The sequence below is a fragment of the Nematolebias whitei genome, chromosome 13, assembly GCF_014905685.2.
Source record: "Nematolebias whitei isolate Nwh7 chromosome 13, NemWhi1, whole genome shotgun sequence".
NCBI lineage: Eukaryota > Metazoa > Chordata > Actinopteri > Cyprinodontiformes > Rivulidae > Nematolebias > Nematolebias whitei.
This window is the reverse complement of record NC_056510.1, coordinates 42,004,522-42,029,503: the sequence shown is the minus strand read 5'-3', so window position 1 is coordinate 42,029,503 and position 24,982 is coordinate 42,004,522. Positions and strand designations below refer to the sequence as shown.

General features: G+C 42.3%; 1 long non-coding RNA gene across 1 annotated transcript in view; it reads right to left on the bottom strand.

Annotated features, from left to right (window-relative positions):
- LOC119419333 overlaps window positions 1-10,264 on the bottom strand; it is a 27,824-nt gene extending 17,560 nt beyond the window's left edge. The window contains exons 1-2 of the long non-coding RNA XR_005187255.1: window positions 10,254-10,264; window positions 7,653-7,707 (exon numbers count right to left, since the gene is read on the bottom strand). This is a non-coding gene — a long non-coding RNA (uncharacterized LOC119419333). The remainder of the gene's footprint in view (window positions 1-7,652; window positions 7,708-10,253) is intronic.
- Window positions 10,265-24,982: the final 14,718 nt, after the last annotated feature.

The following is a 24,982-nucleotide window of genomic DNA, read 5'->3' as shown; positions in this document are numbered from 1 at the left end:
GGGGGGGGCATGAACCAACTGGTTCATGGCTGAACAGTATAAACAGATTAATGTCCATGAATTGATTATTATCAAATGAACTGATTGGTAACAATAATCATGAACTGATTAGTGACAATAGAACCAAAATCACAGACACGACTTGTGACTGATAACAACATCTCACACTGTAATGCATGCAGACAGAAGTGAGCTTAAACAGAGTTCCATGAAAACAATAATATTCATTCTGTTAGAGCACTAAGGACAGAATGTGTCATGGAACGAACCGTTACATCACGTAGGTAAAAGCGAATAAATGAGCAGGGTGTTGACCATGCAGCCGCAGTGCAAATGTCCTGCATTGACATACCATTATGCAGAGCAGTCCAAGATGCGATACCCCTGGTCGAGTGTGCTTAGAGGTTGACAGGAGGCTCTAAATCTGATGCTCTGTAGGCTTCAGAAAAAAACCTCACACAGCCAGTGTGACAAGCGCTGGATGGATAACGGGCGACCTGCAGAAGCATCTCTATAATGCACAAACAATTGTTGAGTTTGAAATGCATTGCAGCTGTGCGCGCTATGTAACACGTCAACGCCCGCACCGGGCAGAGAAGATGAAAAGATGCTTCCTCTTCTGATCTGTGGGGGGGGGAAGAAACCCCTCCAACGATATCACTCTTGATTTAAAAGAGCTCGTGATATTTTAGGCATAAAAGCTGGGTTGGTCTTAAATCAGCTGAGCTGCCCGTCAGCCTAAATTCTAAGGCATGACGAAGCAACAGAGAGGGCAGATAATTACTTACCCTCTTAGCAGGTGTTAAAGCCAGCAGCAGGGCTGTTTTAAGAGACAAGAATTTTAAGTGAAAACCTGATCCAGAGGCTCAATTGGAGCTTTGATCAGGACTCGCAGGACCAGCGTTAAATCCCACTGTGGAGCAAGTGGACGTGAAGCAGGCCTGCGTCTTTGAACACCTTTTAGAAAAAAACGCTTAATCAGCGGGTGATTAAAAGCTGTTCTGTCTCCGAAACCTTCGTGGCAGGAAGAGATGACTGCAACGTACGTTAAAGCGTACTGAATGCCAACTTCCTATCCATCAGCTGTTGTAGAAAAACAACACGCCGCCTAAAAGGCATGAGGTGGCCTCTAAACCTTCTCTGTACACCAGCGCTGAAAAGCCGTCCCCTTTGATGTGTACAGAACTGTGGTAGATGCAGCACGTGAATCTTGAATTGTGCACACTATCTCCTGAGGGAGACCCATCCTCTCTAAGTGGGACCGCTCAGCGGTCAGACCCACAGGTGCTGACCTATTTCTGGGTAACTCTTGATCGCTCCTCCTGCCTGAAGGAGAGCATCCTCCCTCCACGGCAGTTCCACGGCGACCCGACAACAGACGTTGCAGGCCTGGGAACCATGGTGCGTTCACACGCTCGGGAGCCACCAGGAGAGCTGTCAATCCCTCCTCCTAAACTCGGTTCAGGAACCGTAAAAACAGAGGAGGTGGGGGGAAAAACGCGTACAAAAGCGTTTTGGGCCACGGGCTGTGAGCAAATGCGTCCCCCCTAGCGATGGATCGTCTCGCGGGCTCAGGGAAAACCATAGTTGACACTGAGCGTTCTCTCGCGTCGCAAACAGGTCCACAGCTGCTTTGCCAACTTCTGCCACATCTGAAAAACATCAGATCTGGATGGAGGGTCTGGTCCACGTGACGTGGGCCGCCCCTGGACATCACATCTGCCCCTCTGTTCAGAACACCGGATATGTAAACCGCTCTAATAGAGAGCAGGTTTTGATGAGCCCAACACAGTAGCTTTCGCGCAATGTGTAACATCTAGGCTGAACGCACACCCTTTGATGGTTATGTACGCAGCAGTCATCATGTTGTCTGTGTGAATCAACACGTGTTGATTCTGTAGCACGGGAGCAAAGTGTTGAATCATATTCAGTACTATGCGACACTCCAAAACATTGATGTGGGCTGATGTGTAGTGGGGCCACAGCGCCCCTACTGCTTGAGATAGGCATGTCCCCCCCCCCAGCCTGACAGCGACGCGTCCGTGAAGACTGACCCGTGTGACGTGGGTCTGCTGAGGGGGACTCCCTCTGACAGAAACAAGGTGTTTCCCCAGAGTTGGAGGTCTGCTATCACAGAGGAAGGGACAATGATCATCCGTCGTTTTGTTTTACTGGATCCACATGCAGACGTGCAAAACCACCTCTGGAGGCGTCTCATGTGTAACAAACCAGCGGAACCACTGTGTGAGAGACATCATTCCCAACAGCTTCATGACGGAGACAGCTGTTATCACTTGCCAGGTCTTAAGTGGCTGAGTTGACTTTAAAAAAGTGTCGAATCTAGTTTGTGATAAACGAGCTTTTATGGTGGTTGAATTTAATTCCACTCCCAGAAAAACAAATGTCTGGGCCGGGAAAATCGAGCTTCCTTCCAATTTATGGCGAAGCCTAGATTTAACAGGTGTGATGTCAACACCTGATCCTGCATCAGCGCCTCCTGTCTGGAGTAACAGGAGCAGCAGATCATCCAGGTAAAACAAAAAACTCTCGTCTCTGTGTTAAGATGATCGGTATGCGTTCTCTGGATGTTATACAACAGATCCAAAAAACGGTATCACCCCTCCGATCCGTGAGTAAAAACCCTGTGTTTTCTCTCCGTTGGGGGACTCTGTAGATTACTTTTATCAGAAACACTTGGACTTCTGCATTTAGGGATGAGATTTAGTCTGATAATGACAGGACCGTTTTTATAACTCCTCTGAATGGAGGGGTTCGGGTTGCAAACTGTAACTTGTACCATTTGCATAAAACCTTGTCCATCCATCTGAAAAACGGCGAGCATGTTTTAGCCACTCTACGTAACGTTCGTAGGGTGAACGTGCGTTAAGTGATGTGTCACGTTTTGTACGGCTGTCAGCAGTCCGCCCCTCAACCGCCGTCATGCGTCGCGGGAATGTTTTCTGTGTGATCCAGGGCGAGGCTTGTGCTGAGGCAAAGCGTGTGGCAGCTGATGACGCGGTGGGGCTGCGTGTTTGACATCGCTGTGCGAACGTTGAAAGGCGGAAGGCGTGACTTCATTTACGCTGCGCGGTTGAAGTGAAGGCTGCTAGCCCCGCGGGAGCACACGTTTTTCTCTGGAGGGACGCGCGCCGCTCTCGCTGGAGGGGCGCGCGCTGGAGGGAGGCGGGACTCATTACCGGGTTCTTTCAGCTGCTTCACGTTTAAGCTGCGGTGAGCTGCCGAACGCTGAGACGCGGTGGGTGACGGCTGCCCGCGTTTGATTCGTTGAGACAGGTGTCGCTTCTTGTGAGAGAGAAGGACCTCCACCCGAACCAGCCTGCGGACCACATTTATACCGATGTGAGCTGGTTAGCGCCGGGCAGCTGTGTGTGTGCGCCAGCATCAACGCAGCGCCGTTGGATGGAGGCTGTTTCATCCTTGTGATCGACTCGTCATGTCTAGAGCGGCGGTGAGTTTAAAAACCTTATTTAAGGACACCGGCTCATGTGTGGAGGCTGTTCCATCCCACGAGTGCGAGTTGACACCGCTTGAGTGAGGATCGTGCAGTTCTAGTTGATAACGAGTTATTTTCGCTTACCGTTGTGCCGTGATCGACTCGTCATGTCTAGAGCAACGGTGAGTTTAAAAACCTTTAATTAAGGACACCGGCTCATGTGTGGAGGCTGTTCTGTGATCGACTCGTCATGTCTTAGAGCGACGGTGAGTTTAAAAACCTTATTTAAGGACACCGGCTCGTGTGTGGGGGCTGTTTCATCCCACGAGTGCGAGTTGACATCGCTTGAGTGAAAATCGTGCAGCTCGGGATTATAACGAGTTATTTTCACTTACCATCGTGCCCTGTAAGCGACTAGTAATGTCTAGGTGCGGCGGTGAGTTTAAAAAACCTTATTAAGGACACCGGCTCTTTATGTGTGCGGCCGCTGTGAGCTCATCCGAGCTTACAGACTGGCTAAAAAACAGACACTTTGATCATTAATGATGATTTATTTCAACTTTCGTGTCACTTTTACACACACCCTCCGGAGACCGTCATTTTGAGAAACTTCTCTCTCATGAGCTCTGCGATTGTTTGCCCAGAGCGCTGTCTTGCAGGCGAACTCTGGGGAAACGCTGAGCTGCAGGTTGCCGGAGTGAAGAGGGCTGGATTCTGACGGGCGGTGCTGGTGGTGGAACTCACCGAGATCCGCGGCCGTGGAAAAGTCGAAGCTTGCTCGCGACGGTCCCTCCAGCGGGCCGGGATGAGCCGCGCGGCTTGATGAGGTGGCGCACAGCCTCTGGCACCTCCTCCGACTGTTTCAATTCGCCAGCATGGTTTGAAGCTGCTCTGAACAGCGCGTCCGCGATGGGCTTCATCAGGTCTTGTGCAGTTTCTCCGGCAGCGAGGGGAGTAACGAAGCAAGGTGGATCATTGGATCATCGTCATCCGCGCTGCAGTCCTCGACAGGCAAACCGTAGGAGAGGCACATATGTTGAGCTGGCGTCAGCTGCCTTACAGAAGGAGTTCTTTGTCTCCAAGGCAGGTCTGCGGCCTTCAGTCCCTTGGACATGCTATATGCTAGCAGCGCACGTTGTTGCTAACTGCGGCTGCCTGAAAAACACATCGGTGGGCTCGATTGGAGAGCGTGGTCGCCATCTTGTTCGTGTTCCTCCGGAGGGACGGGACGCTGCTCCGACCTGGGCAGCTTCGCTCCGAAAGCTTCCGCGAGGCTTGGCTCCAGGGGGGTTACCGAGGAATAGCCCCGCTCGGTGAATCCCTCAACTCTGGTGATGGGAGCGGACTGGGGACCGACTCCTCCAATCTACCAGGAAAGAACCGTCTGTGGCCTCGCCCGTCGAACGTCCTGTTGGAACGCGAGGCCATATGGATCAAGACGGTGAGCCACAGTGGAGCCCAGTGAAAAACAACCTTCCCGCCGATCATCCGAACTGGCGGGAAAAGGCGTGGGACGTAGAAAAAAGGGGTCCCTTCATGTCAGCCTCCTCCTGGGTTCCGCCGGGCAAACGTGAGGGCGCTGTCGGCCGGGAGCGGTGTGATCGCCGATGCGAAACGAGGTGGGATGGGGTGAGCATTCACTCAGCCCCCCTCCACCTACACTACGCTCCCCAGGAGGGAATGAGCAGCGGGGGCTGCAGCTGAGCACGCCTCGCCCCGAGGGTCGGCGATAAGAGGAAAAAATACAAGATGGCGTTGTCCAGCGTGTAGTGACCTGTTACTGGGAAATGTTCCCCGACGCTTACCTTGGAATAAGACTGCTCGTCATCTTCTCCTCGGGGAGGAGAACTCACCGGACGACCGGAGGTCGACTGCCGGGCCAAGCATCCTTCACAAAGGTTGGTCATTTACACAATTTATCCTCTTTGTTCTTCTGACAGTGCTATATTAGCTCGCTGAAGAAAAAATGGGAGCCGATTTCCCGCTCTTAACGTAATTTATACGGACCGGGTGGGGCCCACACAGCAGGTGGGCGTGGACTAAATTTTTTTTCAGTGCTTATGCTCTGCATAACGGGATAAACCCATCAGCGACAGCCTTAAAGGGCGAAGCCTATATGACATAGAACTGGTTGATCCACACTGAGACGGTGCTATTTAAGAGACTGAGCTGAATACAGCACCTCAGACTGAAGAAGTCTCTCGGACGAGAGATGAAACGTTTCTACATTTTTTGTTGTTTTGCTTTGTTTTGGTTTTTTTTGAATGTCCAGAGGACCAGATTGAACTTTTTTAGATTTTTCTACCTGGATTATTGAGCATGCATCAGGATGTTAATAGCTATGTTGTGTTGTTGGGTTTTTTTGTTCTGTTTTTTTGTTCTAGAATGCGCCGCTCAAGGTGGCTGCATGTTGGAGCAGCTCTGTTATTTTCATTCTGAGATTTTGCTTTTGGAAACTTTAATTCCTGTTTTTCTGGATGTAAATCACATTTTTTTTTTGGATGATCGTTTCCTCTGGTATCAGATGCTGTGCAGCTGGAAGGATTTTTACTGAAACTTTTTTAGTTTTGGTTTTTGCACATTTCTTTGACAGTTAAACATTTTGAGCCCTGATTGAAAATGTTTGTGCAGATTAAATTTACAGCTCTCACTTTGTGTTGTTGTGATGATGATGATGATGATGGTGCTCCTGCTGACTTCAGATGATGTCATTAATAAACAGTATAAATAGTAGTAAAAGTACTTTATTAAAGCTTGTTTTACATTTTACATATTTTATAATAAATTGTTTGGAAATTTATTTTTGCACAATTAACACTTATTTTGTCATCTGTTATGATTTTAACTAGAAACAGTTTAATTTAAATTAACATTTTAATCAATTAATTACAATTTTACAATAGTTGTCAGGCTACAATCAACTCAGTTATCAGGTAATTGGTTGCCATAAAAAAACGACAAATACAACAATTATATTCAGTCTCTCTTGTAAATGAGTCCTCGTGGCTCAATGGGACAAACCTGTTTAAATAAAGGTTGAATTAATTTCTTCTATAGAAATCAATAATTCATCCAGATGTTCTAAGGTAAGCTGGAGCAGATCTGATCCTGCATGGAGGACAAGGTGGAGCATTCTCATGCGGAGAACATCAGAAATAACTTTATAACAGGTGTTACTCTGATCTTTTTTTTAACATTATAAAACACTGACATGGCTATATTGATCATTGTATTGCATATACATTTTTTTTCTAACAAATATGTTTGCAGTCTCGTTTCCTTCTATAATGATAAATGTATCAGCCGCTTCTAAAAACGCTTTGATAAAATGCATAGTCTGTGAAATAATCAGTTCGTTACTGTTCAATAATTACTGAAAGACGTCAGGTAAAGTAAGAAAAGTCGATTTTTGTGTTATGTTGCGCCAGCAGCCTCAGACTGACTGACAGGATGAGCTGTTTGGAACTATTGAGAGCTGCATGAACCACGTGACCGCGTATGGGAGAGTTCAAAGAGCGTCGCAACTCTCTCTTTATAGGGCTCTGGTCCTACAGACCGGGGGAACAAGAGAGGCCTGCCGAGTCTGGGTGGACGGATCTGACGCATCTGCAGCCAGTTTCTTAGGATCCACTGTGGGATGGACCTTTACAAGAGATCCTTCCTGTCTACAGCCATCAGTATCTATAACATCTCTTAATGAAGATAATGAGTTACAACAACAAAATAATTTCCCTTTGGGATTAATAAAGTATTTTTGAATTGAATTGAATATATATAGATTTCTTATTAGTATCTATTAGTATTATCTATAGTATATATTATTATTAGATTTATTAATACTTTGTAGATCCATTTCGTGTTGCTGTGTTCATTCGTACTCATCTGCTCACACAGACTCATGTTCGTGCTGCTGTTGTTGTTTCTGTGCTACTAGTGCTTAGTGTGTTTTTAGTTAACGTTTTTATTAGTTCATATCTTGGATCTTATTACTGTTGTTCTTTTACATTTTAATACTTTGTTGGATGTAACTGGGACCCTGTGTACACAATGTCATTCCACCACATACACATGTGGTGGAATGACAAATCAAGAATCTTGAATCTTGAATAGCCAGCGTACACTGAGTAGCATCCATGTTGGCATCAGGTCAGTGTTGTTAGGTGAGGAGTGTGTGACGGGTGAATGGAGTGCAGCTTACTGGATGCCTCAGGCAGCAGAGTTCATACAGGACACAACCCAGACCCCAGATATCCCTGCAGAGAGGAAACACACACTCAAACAGAACAAACACCTCATTTCATCAAATGAAAAGTTACAAATGAATCGTTTCTATTTGTAATTATTTCTATCCTCACATATTTTGTTTGTTTGTATTTTTTGTCTTTCCTCCTAGTGAGGGACTTGATCGCCTCCATTTTGGACCTGTGTAATAATAATAATGTGTTATGTATTGTCATTATCTCACATACAATGGCAAAATTGGATCTCTGCATTTAACCCATCCACCACCAGGTGGTGCAGCACCCAGGGAGCATTTTTGGGGATAGGGTGTGCTGCTCAGAGACACCATGAAATGTGCAATGACTGGGGATTGAACCTGGGACTTTCAGGTCCAGGGTCGGCTGCCCTGCCTCTACACCATCTCAGCCCCCTGGTCTGTTCTAGTTCCTCCTTCCTGTCCTCTCAACCAGCCGGTCGAAGCAGACGACCTCTTGTCCTGAGCCTGGTTCTGCTGGAGGTTTCTTCCTCATGAGGGAGTTTTTCTTTCCACTGTCGCCTTTGTGCTTGTTCAGGATGAGAGACTGTGATGAAATGAAGACTCAACACAATCTGCTGGCTGCCCTACGCTGGATAAATAATGTTACTACTGTAATGACATTTTATGTACATGAATGTTTCTGTTCAGTCCCTGAGATTATTTCTGCTGTGACTTGGTGCTATAGAAATAAACTGAATTGAATAGAACTGTATCTAATTACATCAACTTTAGAGACATGCACCTGATTTTTAATAACATTATCCACAAGAAGGTCCTTCTCCCAGCACTGATGGTCCAACAAGTTCATCTTAAACATCACATTCATTTTTTTATTATTCAGACTTTAGTCTCACTGAGTCACGAGAACTCATTTTCAAGAGGGACCTGTTTTAGATTCATAAAATCATACAAATGTTATGAAACAACAATGTTTCTTGTTCGAACAGGATGCTGAAATAGATTATCTGTATTTTTTGATCTATAATTATAAACATGATTAAAAAAAACTAAGTCAAAAGCAATAAAATTGCTCAGCAGAGCAAATCTTGACAAAACGTTTTCGTATTTGCTCCACTGGCTCAGAAGTATGTGGGTGAGTGTTTGTGTCTCATACTGTGAGGACCTAATAAAGTTTTACTCTTTGAACAAGTAGATGTTTTATAAAGCTGGGAGTAAACTGTTGAAGAGTTTAAAGATTCAGAGTTACTGGTCAGATTTCCAGTTTTCAAGGAAACTTCTGCTATTAAATGTCTTAAACATACAAATAAGAAACAATATGTCTGTGTGAGCGTGGGAAGGAGGAAACAGCTGATCTCAGCTGCACCAAATAAGACTTCAGAGCAGATTAATGAGTAATGATGAGTAATGATTCAAAAGTAGACGGAGACAAAGGAGAAACTTCAGGTGAAGACATTTCCATAAAGTATTATTACTTGATACTTGTAGAGCGACTGTCCAATCATATATTGTAACTGAAGCCAGCTGGTGCATGAGCCAAAGCAACATTTGAAGTTTCTGAATCTGCTTCGAGCTTCACTGACTTCAGCTGCAGTCCACAGGTTCCACACACCAGGACACTTTGCACTGACATGGGTCAAAAAAGAAACACCTCCAAACTAAAAGCTGTACAGATAGAAAACATCTTTTGCAAACATTTGAGACAGAGTAAACCTTCCATTTGTTGTCAGCGAAGGAAATTATTAATTCACCTCTTTTGGTGGTGGTCATAAAAATGTTTTGATGAATGCAGGAAACTTTTTAGAGCATAAAACTGCCAACATTTCACGAGTTTATTAGTTTAAAAGGCTTCAAATAAAAAAATAAAAAAAACGTTTAAAAGAGTTCAGGCATATTTTGGCTGCTTTCTCAAGCCAAGTTTCTCTTACAGACTTGGATAAAAATCATCACTTTAGTGACATTTTACTGTACATGCTCTGAATTTATCTTTTATTTATCAGTCAGCAGTTTTGACTGTTTTTCACTTGTTTTCAAAAATCTTGTTTTTCAGAACTGCCCTCTGTAAAAAACATGTCTGGGTCACCAAACTGAAGGAAGAAATGCAGCTTTAAACAATCTTTGGCCTTCTGTACGATTTTGAGTCTTCAGCTGGACCAAATTTATAGATTTTAACAAATAACTAAAAAGGTGCATAATGCTAGAAACATCATTTAATTATGAAGTAGAAACGTAGAAACTAAACACATGTAATGTCTCAGCTTGTGAAAGCAAAAGTCAAAGAGTTGCAATAAAAAATGTAAAAACAAAGTTGTTTTATGTGATTTGTTCCAGTTACTGAACACTGTACTTTACAACAAATATATAAACAGTCTGCAAGCTAACATAGCTAGCCTTGTAAAAAACATGTTTTACAGCGGTGGCCTCTTCAGATGTTCATCAAATCTAAGGTCACAACTAATAAATATGTAGTCTGTGACTCCACCAGAATCTGGAGACTATTCTGATGCTGCCGCACAAGAAGACCAGAACAGAAAAGAGGAAGCTGCACTGACAGATGAACACCAGGGAAGCACACAAACGTACGTCTTGTTGTTGTAGGGTCGACTCTCACAGATCTCTGGTGAGAGGTAGAACGGTGTCCCCACACACGTCCTGACCAGCTCCATGGTGCTGCACAGTGTGAAACATCAACACAATCAGGCTGCAACACGGACATAAAATAATGACCTCAACTGCGCTGAGTCGTGTCGTATTTCATACACAGCAGTTGTGCTATGATAAAGCATTAGATGCTAAGCAGGTACAAGCTTTAACTTGAAAAGCATGAATATATTTTGTTGACTTAAATCCTTAACTGAGGAGCTAACTAGCATTTAAATATAAACCGACGTTTCATCTGCAATGCCACAAATCAAAATGTGACAAATCAAAACAAAATCTTTTCTCTCAGTTTTGCATTTCTCTATAAAACCTGCTAAAATCCACTCTGGACCAATTCAGTTGGTTCATGTCAGGTTCCACCAAAGCTCAATATGAAGAAGTGTGGCTCAAAAGTTTTGCACATTATCACCCTGGAGTTGAATCTTTTCACAACTTATTCCTTTCCGTATAAATTACAAACGGACTGGAAAGATGTGTTCCCCACTCATAGATCGATGCAACTTTACATGAATAAATAAAATATTCCCAGATTTATTTTTCTCCTGTGAGCTAAATATGTTTATTTATTTATTTATTTATTTAGTCAATTTTTTATTTCATCCATCCATTATCTTTTACCCGCTTCTTCCATTTTGGGTCACGGGGGTCGCCAGTGCCCATGTCCAGCAATCACTGTGTGAGAGGCAGGGGACACCCTGGACAGGTCTCCAGTCCATCACAGGGACACAAAGAGACAAACGAGACAAACAACCATTCACTCTCTCTCTCACACACCTATGGACAATTTAGAGTTACCAATCAGTCAAACATGTTTTTGGTCTGTGGGAGGAAACTGGAGTACCCGGAGAAAACCCACGGAGCACGGAGAGAACATGCAAACTCCACCCAGAAAGGTCCCCAGCTGGGGTTTGATCCAGCGACCTTTTCGCTGAGAGGCTGCAACTCTACCAACTGCGCTACCATGCCGCCTTGATGTTTTACCCGACATGTGTAGAGATTAAAGGAAACTTCATGCAGCTTGTTGCAGCCAAACAGAATCAGCTGACCTGTTTCTACAACCGTGTGGTCAAACACCCAGCTCAACACAGAGTGGAATGATAATCAGTTGTATGGAGGTCTTATGGGTGACTCTGTGACAGACAGCTGCACCATGTGTGTGTGTGTGTGTGTGTGTGTGTGTGTGTGCGTGTGTGTGTGTGTGTGTGTGTGTGTGTGTGTGTGTGTGTGACGATGATGATATTGACTTACTTATTCAACATTCTTGCAATTCCAAAGTCTCCCAACTTCACTTTCATCCCTCCGTTGGTTAGGAAGATATTCTAGAGCAAAGAAAGAGCAGGAATTAAAGTGTGTGTGTGTGTGTGTCTTTGTATTTATTACCTTGTAAGGCCCATTTTTCCAACTTACACTACATTGTGAGGACCAACTAATCATCCTAGGTATCCTGGAATATCTTGAAAAAAGATCTGAAGCTCTTGACCTTGACCTCTCTAAGTGGCTTCAATCATCTGCTAAGTTCAAGGCAAGAACCAATGCTGACATGTTCCTGTTTTTAATATTTTAAGTGGCTTTACAATCTAGCTGTTGTTGTGTCGTATTTTAATATCATTGCCTACTGTTGTCATCATTCTTTATTAAAAACAGGTCCCTCTTGCAAACGAGTCGAGGCTCAATGAGACTAACCTGTAGAAATAAAGGTTGAATGAAAGGTTTAGGGTTTAGACCTCTAAAGACCCCTAAAGTCTCCCAACCCCATCTCAGACCGAGATGGGGTTGAGGTAAGGGAGCCGACCTGGGCCCAGAAAGTTGTGTTTCGACTCCCAGCCATTCCCACATGTGGTGGTGTCTCTGAGCAAAACCCCTAATCTCTAATTGCTCCCCGGGTTCTCAGTAGCTGCCCACTGCTCCACCTGGGTGTACCCCAGGTGTGATGGGATAAATGCAGAGAACTAATTTTGTCATTGTATGAGAACATACAATGATGACAACACATAGCACTTACTTAGGGTTAGATATGTTCTGGTAATGTTTAAGTATGTTCTGGTAATGGTTAGGTATGTTCTGGTAATGTTTAAGTATGTTCTGGTAATGGTTAGGTATGTTCTGGTAATAGGTATGTTCTGGTAATGGTTAGGTATGTTCTGGTAATAGGTATGTTCTGGTAATAGGTATGTTCTGGTAATAGGTATGTTCTGGTAATAGGTATGTTCTGGTAATGGTTAGGTATGTTCTGGTAATGTTTAAGTATGTTCTGGTAATGGTTAGGTATGTTCTTGTAATAGGTATGTTCTGGTAATAGGTACGTTCTGTTAATGGTTATGTATGTTCTGGTAATGTTTAAGTATGTTTTTTTAATGGTTAGGTATGTTCTGGTAATGGTTAGGTTTAGGGTAAATGCTCCAGTATACTGCTGCGTACGTCCGTTCACGCGTACGTACGTGTGTACTGTACGTAGAGGGTTCAGTCATTAAACTCCAGCGTATACCCCGAGCAGCTGCAGAGCAGCTTCACAGACAAGGGGCGTTTACTTTCGGGACAAATTGAGGTCGCCGATTGGTCATTTGCTGACACGCCTACTGGATTGATTGACAGGTCGGAAAAAAGAAAAATAAGCGAGCGCTGGCAGCCTCAGCCACAGTGGTGTTCTGTGTTTATATGTTGTTAATAAAACAATCTAATAAATAAATAAAAACAGAGAGCGCTGGCCCTGCAGCCCACACATCAGACCAGCCCACCAGGAAATCTCCAGACCCTCCCGCAGCCACGCTGGACCTAATGGTAATTCGCACGTGACAAATTCCTTCATTTCTCACCATTTCAGTCATGGCATCAACGGAGGAGGAAGAGATCACTGCCTCTTGGCAAAAAAACAAAAGAAAAGGCCAGATCAGAGATGAAGAAGGGAAATTTAATACATTGGTGTCGCATACAAAACAGTTCGTCGCTGGGCAATTTATTGTGCGACACCGCGTACGCGTATGCGGTTGTAAAAATTGGAGCTTTGCACGGAGGGTACGCTGGGGGGTACGCACGTACCTCTGCGTATGTACCTCTGCGTATGGATGTACGCGGCAGTATACTGGGGGCTTAAGGGTCAGGGTTAGGCTATAGAAATGAATGAAAAATAAATGGAAGTTCCTGTAAAGATAGAAAGACAAACTAAATAGCAACAAAGTCCATACTGTCACGAACCAAAGTTTTGGAGTCAATATAAGCCAGACACAGGAGTGCAAAAATTAACAGTTTATATTAATAAGGCTGCTGGTAGCTGCAGAGGGAGGCCTTTATTGCTATGGAAAGTGGGGCAATGACAGTTTGTGGTCCAAAGGGCAATCCAAAAGCGTGATCCTTGAGTCGAGGTCATGGACTGAAGAGGAGGTCGTTACCGTGATCAGAGAGGCAGAACAGAACCAGATGAGGGGCAGGCAAAAAACGGGAAATCCAGAAGGCAGGCGTGAGGTCAATAATCCAGAGAACAAGGCTTGAGGTCTAGGCATGAAACTATGAAGGCTTGAAAATCAGGGACCATGGAAGGTGTAATAAGCTTGCACTGGTGGAGAGGGAAAATGGATTTTATGAAGGGTGCAGAGCAGATGAACCAGATGAGCTGAACAGGTGAGTGGAATCAGGGCTGATTGCTGTGATAAACTGAGGGGGTGTGGTGAAGTGAGCAGGCAGAGGTGCAGGTTGACAGGAGATGAGAATAAACATGAACAGAAACTATGACGAGAAAACATAGCATGTCATGAAAAGGCAAGGAAGTGAGCAGATGGGGGCCAGCGGGGGCCGCTGATCATGACACATGCTCAATAATCCAGGTATACAATCCAACATTTTTCAGTCAGGTCATCTGGACAGTTTCTTTTTTTGTGCTGAAACGTTTTGCCTTCGATCCGGAAGGCTTCATCAGTCAAGGAAACACACAACAAAACTGATTATTCCTCCAACAGCTTACTCCAAATTGGAACAAACCAGTTCTGCTTGTGATAAGATGGTCTCTTTAATCAATCCGCAGAGTTTAGATTAGAAGGGCGCCCCAGAAAACAAAGATAAATGTTGGACCAGTGGCTGAACTGGGAGCTGGCTCAGGTACCTGAGACTTGATGTCTCTGTGCAGAACCTTCTGGTCATGGATGTGTTTGAGGCCCAGGCAGATCTGAACAAACCAGTCCACAATCTGTGAAACACAAAGCTCACATTATTTGACTGCACATATAAAATAGTAAAACAATGTTAGAAATTTAAAACTAATATGTGTGAGTCTAATTTTATTACCAATAATTTTGCTGTAAATGACTTAAACTCCATAATTTATCTACATAAGATGGTCTTAGTGCGCTGGAATGAAAGGCTGCAAGTGAGATGTATTTCTTGTACACCTTTCTTTTAAATAAACTCAGCTTTACCTTTAGAGATCACTTCAGATTAAACTGACAAATCAAAACCTTTTGGGATTTTTTTCCAACATTTTAATTCACACGCGTGTTTCGTCCAACTCCACTAAAACTTCACTTTTTGTGTTTTGGTTTTGGGGGCCAGGGAAAAGTTCCTCATTCTAAAGGGTTAAAAACCATCGTTTTACAATAATGTTTGTGGATACCTGGTCCTCTGAGAAGGGAACGCCTCTCTGCATGTTGATCTTCTTCAGCAGATCTCCTCCATCACAGAACTCCATCACTATAAACAAGCTGCCCTTCTCTGAACAGAAACACAATGAAACTGACAGAAACTCGTGGGGCAGCTTCCAGACGTGGACGTAAGTTCAGACTCTCACCTTGAAACGATGTGATGAAAGAAACAATGTTTGGGTGATTCATCCTTGACAGCAGCGTCACCTCTTTCCAAGAGGCTTCCTTTTCTTTCACTGACATCTGAGTGACAAACACACTCCTGCATTAACTGGGTCACGACAACAATAAACTCTTTTCTGCAATGCACTTTATTCAACAATGTGCAGGGATGTATTTCCTGCTTTTACAATTAAACATTAATTTAGCATAGTTTTTTTCCTTGTTGCTTTTGTCAACATTAATTAATATAAATCAACATAACGTAACTTTATTAAAATTGAATGAGAAGAAGACAGCAGTCATGTTGTTTCCACCTAATGGCACAATCAAGAACAACTCTATCAACCTTTCCTGTCCCGTTAGAGAAACAGACCGTCACTAATCTGGGAGTGGACATGGATCCTTCCATGAAACTAAACAGTCATGTAAACATGATTATTAGAGCCTGTTTTTTCAGTTGAGGTGTCTAAACTGAAGCCCATACTGTCCAAAAATATCCTCGACACTGTAATACATGTGTTCATAACATCCAGACTCGATTACTGTAAAGCACTTCTGTTTGGAATCAGTCAGACTTAAATCACACGATTACATCTGCTCCAAAATGCTGCAGCCCGATTTTAAACTGGTGCAGGCAAAAGAGCATATTACTCCAGTTCTGGCCTCCCTGCACTGCTCCCAGTTCACTTCATTCATTTTAAAATCATTCTGTATGTTTTTAAATCACTGAACAGTTCTGTCCCCTCTTATCTCGCTGATCTGCTGCAGCCATATGTCCCACTGTGCTCTCTGAGGTCAGCAGACCAGATGCTGTGGTGGTTCCAGACTGTGGAACTGCAGCTTGTTTAATCAAACCATTTCCATTGAGGAGGTGAGTGGTTGTACACACTCAAACCTTCTGTATCTTGTCCTTTTCCTTGTTTTACCATTAAAATATTTTGCATCTTCAGTGATATTTGTATAAGTCAAAGCATACAAGCCTCTCCATATTCCTTCTAAATCTATGATTGTACAGCATCAAAACAAAGACAAAACCAAGGGGGTGAATGCTTTGCAACCCACTGAGCTATGAATCCACAGGATGTCCACTGTGTATTCCTTCTATAAACATTTATGTTGACGAAAATTATTTCTTATAGTTGAAGCTTCCTAATTAACCAGCATTATTATGACAGAGCTTTCCTAACTGTTCTGGGATCAGCTTAGCTGTGGAACTGTGGTTCCAGGAACCCGTCTCAAACTCAGAGGTGACAGAACCTTCTGAATGAAGGTATGAAAAGAATTATGTGCAAAATAATTATACAAAGACAAATGTAGTTGACCGACCATGGATGACGAGAGGGTTGAGAAATGCTTGTTAAAAAAAAACAATTATTTGTATACATGTTTCTTGAAATTGAGAACACAAGAGGCTGAAGAGAAATATAAGAAGTATAAAAATAAATTAGTAGGGATTATAAGGAAACACAAGAAGGAATATTATAGTGATTTGTTAAATAAAAGTAATGGTGATATGAAAGCTACATGGCGAGTAATAAATAGTGTTCTGAAAAATGCTGGTGAAGATTCTCAGTCATCCAGGACATGATGAATTCAAAAAGCGTTCAATACAAAAACAACTGGACTTTATTTGTAACAGAAGACGTTTCGCTCCTCATCCGAGGAGCTTTCTCAATTCAAAGAGCAGTGAGTGAGAGATACAGGTTATAAGGCTGAGTGAGATAAGACACACACACACGTAAGACACACACACACACACACATATATGTAGATTGGCAGTTCACACCTAAAAACCTAAACAGTAGGTCTTTTGTTCCTCTAATTCACAGTCGAGGCCCCTCTGTTCCCATCAGGTGTGAAAACTGGCTGGGAATCTGTTTTAAAGTTGCATTATATGTTTTTGAAAGTGGAAATCTGAGGCCTCCTCCTCTGTTAAGAGAGGGTTTTTCTCTTTTTACATAAATTGCCTCCTTCACCCCCCTCTCAAACCATCTGTGTTCTCGGTCCAAAATGTGCACATTTTGGTCCTCAAAAGAGTGTCCCTTATCTGTGAGGTGGAGGTGAACAGCTGAATTTTGTCCAGAGGAGGTGGCTCTCCTGTGTTCTGAAAAGTCATAAAGCAAAAACAGGTATTTCACAATATTTTTTGAAGGATGACAATGAAATCCATGATGAAAATGAAATTGTAAATGGATTTAATCATCATTTTGTGAACGTTGGATCAAGCCTTGTAGCTAAAATACCAAAAGTAGACAATAATGTGAACCATTCAGTTATAAGTTGTGACAACAGTATTTTTCTTAATGGAACTGACAAAGAAGAAATAATGAATGTAGTAAAAAATCTTACAGATAAGAGATCAAAAGACTGGGTGGACATGGATATGATGTTTGTAAAGGACATAATGAGTTATGTTATCGAGCCGTTTACATATATTTGTAATTTATCATTTTCAAAAGGAATATTTCCAGACAATATGAAAGTAGCTAAGGTAGTTCCTCTCTTTAAAAATGGTGATAAATGTGTGTTCAATAATTATAGACCAATATCCTTATTACCACAGTTCTCAAAAATTCTAGAAAAACTATTTGTGACCAGATTAGATAAATTTATTACTAAACAAAACATTCTAAGTAGCAGTCAGTATGGGTTTAGAGCAAAAAACTCTACATCAATGGCTCTCATGGAAATAATGGAACAAATAACTACTGCTGTCGATCAAAAACAATATTGTGTTAGTATTTTTGTTGATTTAAAAAAAGCATTCGATACTATTGACCACACTATTCTCCTTGAAAAATTAAATAAATATGGTATAAGAGGACCAGCATTACACTGGGTATCTAGCTATTTAAAAGATAGGAAACAGTTTGTACAAATAAATGGTGTAAGATCTGACCTCTGCAATATCAATTGTGGAGTTCCTCAAGGCTCTGTACTTGGACCAAAGTTATTTATTTTATATGTGAATGACTTAGTGAATGTATCAGGACTCCTCAAATGTGTCCTTTTTGCAGATGACACCACATTTTTTTGTTTGGGTAAAGATGTAAAACGGATGTTGGAATTGATGAAGACAGAATTTGATAAAATACAAACTTGGTTTAAACTTAATAAATTATCATTAAATTTAGATAAAACTAAATACATGATATTTAGTAACAAAAAGAGAACTGTTGATGATCCGTTTAAAATTGAGGGTGTTGAGATTTGTAGAGTTAATGAGATGAAATTTTTGGATGTAATCATTGATGAACAGCTAACATGGAAAAATCACATAAATTCTGTAAGAACAAAAATATCTAAATCTATTGCAGTACTATACAAAGTCAGGGAATTATTAAATGATAAAGCTCTGTACATGTTGACATGTGACAGGGCCTTCTCTGTAGCAGGACCAAGACTTTGGAACGAGTTACCTCTGCTTGTCAGACAGGCCCCCTCCCTCTCAGTTTTCAAGTCCCGTTTAAAAACTCACTACTATTCAGTAACTTTCAACACCAGATGATCTGTGTTTTGATCCTGTATGCTCTACACTGGTTAGTCGTCATTATCTGCATCGTTTTTATGTTTATATTCTGATTTACCTCATTTTGTATTTTCTTTGTGTGTTACCTGTTGTTCTGTCTGTACAGCACTTTGGTCGGCCTTGTTGCTGTTTTAAGTGCTTTATAAATAAAGTGGTACGGTATGGTATGTTGTATAACACAATCATTGTTCCACATTTAATCTATTGCATTGATGTTTGGGGGAAAGCGTGTAAAACATTTACAAAACCTATTTTTATTTTACAGAAAAGAGCTGTAAGAATTATCACCAGAAAACATTACAGTCACCCATCAAGCACATTATTTTATCAACTGAACTTATTGAAGTTCCATGATTTGGTAGATTATAGTATTTTATCAGTTATGTATAGGGCTCAAAATAACACATTACCATTAAATATCCAAAGAAATTTTATTAAAAGACAAAGTTGTTATAATCTTAAGGGGATAGAGATATTTGTCAAACCAAAATTCAGAACTAGTCTGAAGGGAAGGTCTACCTCAATCCAAGGAGTTGGATTGTGGAATGTTCTAGAGAGTGATGTGAAAAATGTCAAGTCAATGTGAACATTTAAGAAAAAGATCAAAGCTGAATTGTTAAAAAATATATATGAAGTAGCTTAGTTTTGTATTAGAATTAGAAAAATTAGAAAGTTATTCATTTTGTTCTGTTACTTGAAAATTATTATGATTGAAATAATTGTTTGAAAAAAGGGGCAGATATAATAAGATTTGTTCTTCTTTCTGCTGCCTTTCATTTTAAATCTTTTGTATCTTTTTATATTGTTATGGAATTGTTTTGTACCTTTTTAAAATGAATAAACTTTATACCATACCTTCTCTGTTGCAGGTCCACGACTGTGGAATGAGTTACCACTGCATGTCAGGCAGGCTCCCTCTCTCACCGTTTTTAAGTCTTGTTTAAAAACTCACTTTGTTCTCTGGCTTTTGACACTGTGTGACTTGTTTATAATCCTGTCTGTACTGTACAGTGTTAGACTTGTAGTTATTATCTTTTTCCATTTGGATCTATGTTTTTATCCGGTGTCCTTTGCGTGTTTGTTTTTGCTGTACAGCACTTTGGTTGGCCTTGTTGCTGCTTGAAGTGCTTTATGGTAACATCAGTGTGATGCTGCTGTACCTTCCTGAGGCTGATCTGCTTCACCACACACTGCACGTCCCCTCCTCTCTTGTCTCGGACAAGTAAGGCTCTCCCAAATGCACCCTCTCCGATTTGTTGAATAAACTCATAGTTGTTCATCACACCTCGACCACCTGAGACACAACACATTGTCTTTGTTCACCAATAGACCACACAAATGTTAGCAGCTGCAACAGAAACTTACAGAAGTTGCACATTATTTGTTGTCAATTTAGTTTATAGTCAGTGATTTTTTCCCCCCATTTTTATTGAGATTTTCTAATTAAAACACAAAACAAAAACAATACAAAAAACATACAATAATAAAATAATCAGTGATATTTGGGGGCTGCAATTGCAATGCATAGGAGATCAGTGCATTGCTTTGCAAGGCAATGCAGGTAATGTAGCTAATTAGCCAGATAGTCCTAAGGGAGCTAATTAGCCTGCATTGCCTTGCTTTGCCTTGCTTTAATAATTTAATTGCTTTAATGTGGGGCCGAGATGGTGTAGAGGCAGGGCAGCCGGCTTGGGACCCGAGAGTCCCAGGTTCGATCCCCAGTCACTGCACATCACGTGGCGTCTCTGGGCAGCACGTCTAATCCCCAAAAATGTCCCCCGGGCGCTTTCAATAGCTGCCCACTGCACCACCTGGTGGTGGATGGGTTAAATGCAGAGACTAATTTCGCCATTGTATGGAAACATACAGTGCTGACATTGTGATGACATTATTATTATTATTATTATTATAGTACTATTGTTCATCATTTCTTATCTGGCAACCAGACTGACATGAAAAGTACAGCGTTTTCATGTAAACACGCTCATTTTTTGTTCATTACCCCCAATAAACATTGAAAAAACACCAACGTTTCCGGAGGTTGTTCTCGTGTAAACGGGGCCTTAGAAATCAGTGATGAGTCCAGACCAGTGCAGTGTCTTTAATTGTAAAAGGCCATGTGGTCAACCAGGACACCGTCCTCTTCACTCAACTTCAAAACATACAAAGACTTTAGTGCAACACTCACTACAATATCAGAATAGGTTTTTTTATCCACCAAGATATGAGAACATGAACATGCAGTCGTCCAGAAGATGGACGTAGTGCACGAAGCTGCTGCTCTAAGCACGGCCTCTTATCTTTATCAGAATAATAATCTTAGACAGGAAAACGGGGAGAAACATGAGGGTAGATAGTGGTATTGCAAAAAAAGATCTTTCACATCTTATCTATCAGGACGATTTGAGACATCAAAAAAACTCCAGCAGCACAATTACAACATGATTACATGCATCTGATGTCAAGGTGTTGAGATTTGTGCATGAGCATTTTTTTCAGATCAGCCACAGTTTCTGAAGAAGTTGTTTCTGCCGACAGTTCTGATAAGCTTGCACAGACAGATGAAGCTTTTGTCCTTGGTTACCCATGACCCAGGAGAAATTTGATAGTCGGCCCATCTCCGAGGCCGTTGGGGAGTCAGATTCAGATCAGCTTTGATTGTTGTTTTTCTTCAGGCAGACTGATTTTTTCTTCTTCAGCCTCGAGTCCATCTGGACGTTCTGGTTCCAAAATGGCCCAATTGTGGGAATCCATTCCACTGATCCATGTTATGAGTCTCCCTCAAGGTCAAATCCACCACGCTGACGAGTCCCAGAAGCCGCAGGGGGCCTGCGATTCTCATAAATTGCCTTCACCGTATGGTTTAGCTCGTAAATCAGCTGATTTTGAGTACTTACAGCACGAACCAAACTTTCATACTGACTCTGAAGCTTTTCCATGGCCGAAACTGTGTTTCCCCTAGTTAACTTGCCATGGTGAGGTGCTCATCTCATCCATGATTTTTGTTGATGGGGGGGATGGAGACATGTCTGAGTGCAGCTTGTACTAACAGTTTTTGAGTGAGGGCAGGGGGAGTTCAGCATGAGGGAAGAGGCAACGTGAGTGCTGCCTTTAGCTTTTTAGCTAGAGAGCCTGTATTTTGCGCCGTTAGCTTAGCGCTATGTCAGTGCTGGGTGGGGGGGCAAGTTCGGTTTGATAGGCGGGGTGCTCAGTTTTGTTGACAGGGTGGGGCACCCTGCTTGTATAATGGTAGGGGAAACACTGCGATGTCTTCTTCAAAAGTCGATAAAACAGAGCCCCATCGATGCCAAACAGCAGAGTCCCTGCTATCATAAATCCAAATATATAAATGTCTTCAACATCCTCCTGAGACAGGACTGAGAGGCACATCATCTGCCACACTCCCCACGGGTCCATGACGTGTCCCACAGCGTGAGTCTCAGCTGGACACACAGGTTCTCCAGGACCTTGTTGCTTTGATGAAAAAATATGATCAATAGAGTTGAACGCCCACGATACCAGATCCATAATCTTAATTTACGATCAGGAGATGTGAACCAGGTGCTTCAGACACACAGAGAGCAGAGCAGGAGGAAAGACAGAAGCAGCCACCTCGATCAGAGACGGGGACGAAAAATAAACATAAAGACCAGTGAAAAATCATAAAGTAAGAAATAAAATCTGAACATTATTTTTGTCCTTGAGGGTGATAGCTCGGTGGTCAGTGGCACAGTCTCATCATTCTGTGTCTGCAGGTTCGAGCCCAGGTTAGGTCAGGCAGATCTACAAAGTACTGGAGGAAACGTCCAAACAACACCATTTCATACAGTTCAGGAGAACAGCTTTTATAATGAATTTCATAGACTTTTGTGAGTGCCTTTTATTAGTTTTAAGAAAATGAACTAAAGAGCAAACAAGACAATAACATGAAAACCCATAAAAAATAAATATCTTGTGAAAATTGTGTTTCCTGTTTTGTGCCTGAGGATCCGTTCAAAACAATACTTCACATCAAAAACTTTCACGTTTACATGTTTAAAGCTAGAGGAAAACACGTGAGGATGTTACAGCATGTAAAACACATTTGCACAAATACATTATAATGTTGAATTGTTATTTGTGTCGGCACAAGCAGAATTAGTATATGTCAAAGTTTGATTTGTGGCACAAATGAACTGAAGAGTAAAGCATGTACAGTTACATGTATACAGATGTGTGTATTTATATACACAGTACTGTGTACTCGGTGGGAACAAGCAACAGAACAGGTTCAGAGAGAAGAAAGATAAAACCTGGGTCGGTGTTTTGTTTCAATGAGATGATGAAGTAACGCACCTGGACCGGAGAGTGATTCCGAACCGAGTCTTTCGGATTTGGTAACCGAGTTCAGCTTGTATGTATTGATGCCACAGTACAAGAACTTTCAGACTCGTAGAACGCTTTTCTCGGTCTGCGAGGCGGATCCTGACGTCATCAGCAGGCTGGTCATTTATGTTTGAGGCTGGTTGCCATGGAGACGGAAGCCCGGAGACGTGAGCTTCCGGGTAGCATGCTAACGCCTTTAATGTCGGCAGGAAAAAAATAAACTAATACAGTTTATTTATTTTATACCATAATATAAAATACACACAGAAGAGCAGCAGTAAGATAGTTTAAAAAACAACAACAAAAAAAACAAGTAAGTTGTGAGAATGTCGCGAGACGCCAAGGGTGAAGATGCTGCAAAGGTTTCTGGGAATTGTAGTTACTTTTAAAATTTGAAGCGTCTGGGTTTTCTTCTTGTTATATTTTCAAATCCATCCATCCATCCATCCATTTTCTTCCGCTTATCCGGGGTCGGGTCGCGGGGGTAGCAGCCTAAGTAGGGAGGCCCAGACTTCCCTCTCCCCAGCCACTTGGGCCAGCTCTTCCGGGGGAATCCCGAGGCGTTCCCAGGCCAGCCGAGAAACGTAGTCCCTCCAGCGTGTCCTGGGTCTTCCCCTGGGCCTCCTTCCGGTGGGACGTGTCCGGAACACCTCACCAGGGAGGCGTCCAGAAGGCATCCTAAACAGATGCCCAAGCCACCTCAACTGGCTCCTCTCGATGTGGAGAAGCAGCGGCTCTACTCTGAGTCCCTCCCGGATGATCGAGCTTCTCACCCTGTCTCTAAGGGAGAGCCCAGACACCCTGCGGAGAAAACTCATTTCGGCCGCTTGTATCCGAGATCTCATTCTTTCGGTCACAACCCAAAGCTCGTGACCATAGATGAGGGTGGGAACGTAGATCGATCGGTAAATTGAGAGCTTCGCCTTTTGACTCAGCTCTCTCTTCACCACAACAGACCTGTACAGCGCCCGCTTCACTGCAGACGCTGCACCTATCCGCCTATTGATCTCATGCTCCATTTTTCCCTCATTCGTGAACAAGACCCCAAGATACTTGAACTCCTCCACTTGGGGTAGGACCTCCTCCCTGACCCAGAGAGGGCACTCTACCCTTTTCCGGCTCAAGACCATGGCCTCGGATTTGGAGGAACTGATCTTCATCCCGGCCGCATCGCATTCGGCCATGGCATCGGCTATATTTTCAAAGTTATTTTTTAATTAAAAAACTTTAATATGAAAATTAAGTTGTACTTTTAGTACTTTTGAAAGTTTGCATGATACAGCTCGTTTAGCCAATGACTGTGATGCCCTTTAAAATTGATTCTTTTTCAGAATTACATCAGTATTTTAGATAAAAATGATTAACGAGTTAAAAACATCTGTCATACTCATATGTTGACATAATTTCTTAATTAAATTAGCATGTTTCTATATGACACTCAGGGTAAATAATTGTATTACAGTAATGACACACGGTACTTCTCTTCTTGTAAAAATATACTTTAGACTTACGTTGGCCAGTGAGCTGACGACATATTAGGACTAAGTCCAGTCCAGCCTATAATCCAAGCCCAAGGCTTTTTGTGTCTTATTCACTTTGTCAGATTTCAGCCATTGTACTTTGTAGCAGAGAACGACATCATAGGTAATAATTTATTGTATGCAGTTTTCAACTGTCTGTTATGTACCTGTAAAAACATTCTTTACATGAGTACCTAGTATATAGTGCTTTAGTAGGTACTCAGAGTCTACTCACTTTTTCCTGCCTAGGTTGCCGCCTGATCCTATAATCATTTTTATTATTAGTTTACATTCAGTAAACCTCATAATGACAGTGAAAACAAAAATTCACACAACTTAGTACATTTCATAAGAAAAAAATACATATTTCCTTACATATGGATCCAGATATTGAAATTCAGCTCAGGTGTTTTTAGTTGATTCTGTACGTTGACCAAGCGCAGCTGT